Here is a 6950-nt window from a genome sequence, read left to right as displayed (position 1 = left end):
TGCGACTGATGTGTGTGAATCATAATTGCGCTTTTACGTCTCATTATCCTTTCAGTTTGTCATGTCGGCCATATCCATTGGTTTATGTACGTTTAAATAAATTATTATTATATTATATTTATCTTGTTATATTAAGTGAAATAAAATCACCATAAACATGAAACTAGAATTTTATTTTATCGTTTTAATTTAGAAAATGAAATATATCTCAAGCAAATAAATCTTAATCTTGTTAATTATGTATGTTTTAAATTGGTAAAAAATGATGTTTTGAAAAAACGTAGATTACATATAAAATTTTTAATAATTAAAAAGTTAGTTCTTATAATTTTCAATTGAAAAATAACCTTAATGAATTATAAACTATATATAATTAGCATTACTAAAAGTATTTTTTTCCTAAGATATTTCTAATTAAGTTTTTGATTTTTAATTCCTATTTTATCTTTTAAAACACACAAAACAATGAAAATTATACATCTACAAAATTATGTATATAAAAGAATTTAATTTATTTTATTAATATTTTTTATAAAAGAAAAATATATTTATAAGTCATATATATATATATATATTTATTTATTTATACATAAAAATAGTATCCCAAAAATAGTATGGGTAATTTTTAAGAAGAAAAAATAGATTTAAAATCTAAAACTTAAACCTAAAATAAAATAAAATAATCAATTTTGATTTATTTTGAGCTAGTATATACAACTCAATATATGTGAATCGATCATGATTCTATTATCAAAATCAAAAGTCTAATTAATTCAGCTACATTCTATTACTTAAAATAGTCTTCTATCTATGTTTATTTACATAAGTTATAAACGATTTAAAAATAGTGAACAAGTGTTGCAGTATATGCACAAAATTTCAAAAGATTACGATTATGTTCGGTTTTGCAACTCTTAATTGTCAATATTTTTCATAGTTGTTTCCCAAACTAAATGTGATTGAAAAAGTTAATCTTATTTTAGCGTATTTAGAATCATGAAACACTTATGGTTTAACTGAGATGAAACAGACCATCTCATATTTGTTAGAGGCTCACATTCAATATATCTTTCAAGTGGTGTTTGAGGGATATAAAACCAGATACGAAGCGTTGCGATTCTCGTTAACCATCAAAACTACCTTAAACGATAAAAATAATGGATGCTGCGGATCTCGTGGGATTAGTCTTTTGACCTCGATCGCTGGATTACTCATGACTATCAAACAAAAATACTCCATTATTTTTTTTACTATAGTTATATCTTTAAAATAATATTATTTTTCTTTAAAAATCACACGGTTCCTGCGGTTAATAATGCTATTATCAGTATACTTCACGGAAGAGAAAATCAACATAATAAAAATTCTCTTACGTGATTATCCAGTTACAGAAGCGACCCCATAGGCTTTCGCTTTCGCTTTCGCGTCTCTTTAAAATTGCAGTCATGGTAATTCTTCAACAATCGCTTAGACAAAATCCCGGAACTATTCGTATGTTCTTAAATAGAAATAAGGAACTTTTCAATATATTTTCCTTTTAAGATAAAGAATAAAGTATACTCTTAATAGTTAACTAAATTAGATTTGTTAAAATATAATTACCCAGAAATTAAAAGCGTATTTCATTAACTTGATAATCATCATTATCAGAAGATTATATAGTACTAGATATGGACCCGTGCGTTGCACGAGTTTTATTTGATGTTTTAATTCACGAACACACAAAAAGATTGGAAATATTTTTCTCACATTAGTTCTTGGATTTTCAGTATATATTGGTGACATTTTAATAACAATAATCTGTTTTCTTACATAATTTTTGATTGATATTCTATTTCAATAATAATGGTGTTTTAAATAGTACATTGATATTTTTATTTTTTAATAAATACTTCACTTTTATTACTTTTTAAAATAATATTAGCTATAGTTAATTGAAATATATAAAACTGTGAACTCTCTATATTGTTTATATTGTGTAAGACAAACTGAAAACGACACAATTAAAAATACTAATATTACATAACACCAGTCAATATGTTTTATCGATAGTCAGCTAAATATCGAATATATTTCTAGATAAAACATCAAATTTATTTACTTTAACATTCATGGTGTGACTTGAACATCTTTTTCTATATACAATATTTTGTAAAACACTATTGTCGCTATGTTTTAAAATTTTGAAGTTCTCCAGTTGTAGTGACTCTTGATAGTGTGACATATAATTGTAAGACTGGACTTGACAAATAGACCAACTTTTTAAGCTTTGACCTTAACTCTGGTTGATAGTCATTTCATAGAACACTCTTATAGAAAATTAAAGTCTTTTTATTTTGAAAGGTCATCTTGCATATGTCGGTATGAGACTTATTCTAGAAATACAAATCTGTTTTTTCACATAACTTCCGGTTAGGATTTTGGCTTCAATATTCATGTTGTATAGACGAGTTATTCATAACATTATTCTATTGGAAAGTCTTCCTTTTTGATTTAAATTCTTTAATAGCATGACCTACAACAATCCATTGGAAAGTCGTTCTCTTTGATTTAAATTTCATAGTAGCATGATCTACAACAACATAACCAATTTTTATATGTTGATAAGAATAAACACACATAATCATAATCACATATAAGCATAATAGTCACATTAACTTAGTCACAATAGCATAACAGCTGGACAAAATATCCGTAAATTTTGATTTTATATGTTTCGATTTGAACCAAAATTTCAAATATATGTAACTCTACGAAGCAAAGAAAATACTTATATGCAATATATGTAAGAAATGAAGCAAATCACAAAATACTAATATTATTAAAAATGAATATCTGATCTGATCCGTTATATGAATACATATAGATGTATGTAAAGACGTATGTATATATATAATTTATATAAATATATATTGTATATAAGTTTTATAGTACTTTTTTAATAAATTTATTAAGTTATTTATTAGAATTTTAAAAGTAATAAATTTTTATTTTTGTAATAAAAGGTTATTATTATTTTATCTTATTTTTGGCCTTTATGATTTATTTACTAATTTTAATTTATTTTTGCGGATCGAATCGGATATCCGGTCGAAAATCTAAAATTATCTGAATATCCGGAACACCGAATATCCGTGTGGTTACAGATCGAATTGGATCAAATAATTGATTATTATAACAAAATGGATAGGATCAGAATATCTCCAAAAATTCAGATATCCGATTCATGTTCACCAGTACATCTATATGTACAAACGGCTAAGTATAATTGTAACAATAACTAATGTATAACAGCATGACAATTATCTTTTTAGAAAAAGTTCAACATCAGTTTAATGTGAAGATAAAAATATCTAGTTATTTCCTCATATGACACCAAAAAGAAAAATAACACGCGAAGATGTGAAAGAACATGCAAGAAAACTCACGAGATATTTTTCTTGCTCAATCCTGCAAAAAATTACTTTTTAAAACACAAATTGTTTTATTATCTTCCTATATATTTTATTAATCATAAGATATTTTAACAAATGTCAAAATTTTATAAGGAAAATTAATATCAAATAATCTTTTACAATTATCTTTTTGGATTTTGGAAATTGAAAATTAGTATTAAATAAGTTATTTTACAAACTTCTCTTCTTTAAGATTTGTAAAAAGGAAATTTTCTAAATATTACTATTAAATAATTTTTAAAATTTAATTTTACAATTAAATATTTTTAAAAATAAATTTTACTATTAATTTTACAATTAAATTTACGAAAATTATTTCTTCAATTTCTTTTAATTTTATTAGTATATATATTTTTAATCATGAGATATTCTAACACAACTTCAAAATATTAAAAGAAAAATTACTATCAAATAATATTTCTAAAAGAATATTATTAAGTAATTTTTAAATTTTCTTTTTTACTATTAAATAATTTCAAAATTTGTTTTTGTTTTTATTTTCTTAGTATATATTGTTTTAATCAAGATATATTCTAAAACATGTCGCATTATTAAAAAAGAAAATTACCATTAAATAATATTTTGTTTAAGATTTTTAAAATGGAAATTTACTATATAATTAATTTCACCAAAAATCGTTTTTATTATCTTATATATTTATATAATACGATTATGAAGTAGTTTAACACATATCACAATTTTAAATATATAACCGTCATGTGTCACAATCATGTTAATTAACAACTTTGAAAAACCAATTTTTCTATTAAGTAATTTTAGAATATTATTAAGTATTTTTAAAAATTTACTTTTTACTATTAAATCAATTTTAAAATTAATTTATTTCAAATTTTGTTTTTTGTTATCTTAGTATATATATTTTATATCATTATAAATTTTAACCTCTTTAAAAATATTAAAAGGAAAATTACTATCAAATAATTATTTGCAACTATGTTTTGTTTAGGATTTTAAAATGGAAAATTACTATTAGATATACTTACAATTACTTTTTTTAACAAAATTTGTTTTTGTTATTATCTTAATATATATTTTAGTTATAATATGGATTAACACATGTCGCAATCTTAAAACTTTTAATGACACGTGTCGCGATCATGTTAATTAGTAACTTTGAAGAACCAAGCTTTATATAATAAGATGTTATCCAAAAATATTTTATCATGATATTTTTAAAATAAATATAGTTTTATGTATAAATGATATACATTTTATTAAACTAATTTTTATGGTATATAAAATTTTAAAATTTAATTAATTACTAAAATATATCAAAAACATGAAAATATTTTATTCTAATGGGTTTAAATTGATAATATTTAAAAAGAAAAATTATTAAACCTGCAAGCAGTGTCGTACCAAAACTTTTTTTTTCCCAAAACTTTAAATGGCTTAAAGCCTAACAAAAAGATGTTGCCCTATAATGTGGTACTTATCAAATGTTACCTATGAAATTATTTAAAACATTGTGAGATGTCACGTTGAACTCTAGATAGAGAAATTTTGCAGTCTCTATTTCTCTAGATAATGAAGATTTTATAACGCTAATTCCATTGATCTAGGCAGTATATGAAATTTTAGTAAACTAAATATTAAAAAAATTAAAATGATTCCTATATACCATAAAAGATAGTTTAGAATACATTAATTCAAATGTCGAATGTGGTTTGAATTTTTTTAAACAAAAGTAAATAGTATAAACTTCAGTACATAGAGAATTTACCAAAAACTCATTATTTTAGAAGGGGTTAACCCATAGATTTTGGAAAATTTTCAAAAATATGAAAATCTGGTTTTAGTGTATAGTTTCATCGAGCAATAACATAAGATGACGGCAAGAGTTTAAAACCTCTGTTGTCTTCGTTTCCCTTGATAATTAAGATTTTATAATGCTAATTCCACTAATCTAGTCAGTATATGAAATTTTAGTAAACTAAATATTAAAAAATTAGAATGATTCCTATATACCATGAAAGATATTTTAGAATATATTAATTCAAATGTAGAATGTGGTTTGAAATTTTTAAACTAAAGTGAAGAGTATAATCTTTAGTATATAGAGCATTTACAGAAAACTCATTATTTTAGAAGAGACCCACGGATTTTAGTGTATAGTTTCACTGAGCACTAACATAAGATGATTGTTAAAGAGTTAAAAATCACTGTTGTCTCCGTTTCTCAAGACAATGAAGAGCATTTACGGAAAACTCATTATTTTAGAAGAGACCCACGAATTTTAGAAAAATTTCAAAATATGAAAATTTTGTTTTAGTGTATAGTTTCACTGAGCACTAACATAAGATGATTGTTAAAGAGTTAAAAATCACTGTTGTCTCCGTTTCTCTAGACAATGAAGATTTTATAATGTTAATTCCACTAATCTATGCAGTATATAAAATTTTAGTAAATTAAAAATTAAAAAATTAGAATGATTCCTTTTTTTTTTTTTTTTTTGTCATCAGAATGATTTCTATATACCATGAAAGATAGTTTAGAATACATTAATTCAAATGTATAATATGGTTTGAAATTTTTAAACTAAAGTGAAGAGTATAAACTTTAGTATATAGAGCATTTACCGAAAACTCATTATCTTAGAAGGGGTTAATCCACGGATTTTTGGAAAAAATTTCAAAATATGAAAATTTAGTTTTAGTGTATAGTTTCATCGAGCACTAACATAAGATGATTTTCAAAGAGTTTATAACCTCTGTTGTCTCCGTTTCTCTAGATAATGAAGACTTTGTAATGCTAATTCCACTAATTTAGGCAGTATATGAAATTTTAGTAAACAAAATATTTAAAAACTAGAATGATTTCTTGTATCCCATCAAAGATAGTTTAGAATACATTAAGTCAAATGTAGAATGTTGTTTGAAAATTTTAAATTAAAGTGAAAAGTATAAATTTAGTATATAGAGCATTTACCAAAAACTCATTATTTTAGAAGGGGTTAACCTACAGATATAGGAAAATTTTCAAAAATATGAAAATATGGTTTTAGTGTATAGTTTCATCGAGCACTAACATAAGATGATGGTCAAAGAGTTTAGAACCTTTGTTGTCTCCGTTTCTCTAGATAATGAAGACTTTATAATGCTAATTCCACTAATTTAGGCAGTATATGAAATTTTAATAAACTAAATATTAAAAAATTAGAATGATTACTATATACCATGAAATATAGTTTAGAATACACTAATTCAAATGTAAGATGTGTTTTAAATGTTTTAAACAAAAGTAAAGAGTATATACTTTAGTATATAGAGCATTTACCGAAAACTCATTATTTTAGAATGGGTTAATCCACGGATTAAGGAAAAATTTTAAAAATATGAAAATCAGGTTTTAGTGTATAGTTTCATTGAGCACTAACATAAGATGATGGTCAAAGAGTTAAGAACCTCGGTTGTCTCCGTTTCTCTAGATAATGAAGATTTTATAATGGTAATTCCACTAATCTAGGCAGTATAT

This window comes from Raphanus sativus, chromosome 9, assembly GCF_000801105.2.
Source record: "Raphanus sativus cultivar WK10039 chromosome 9, ASM80110v3, whole genome shotgun sequence".
Classification (NCBI taxonomy): Eukaryota; Viridiplantae; Streptophyta; class Magnoliopsida; order Brassicales; family Brassicaceae; genus Raphanus; species Raphanus sativus.
Note: the sequence above shows the minus strand (reverse complement) of the source record.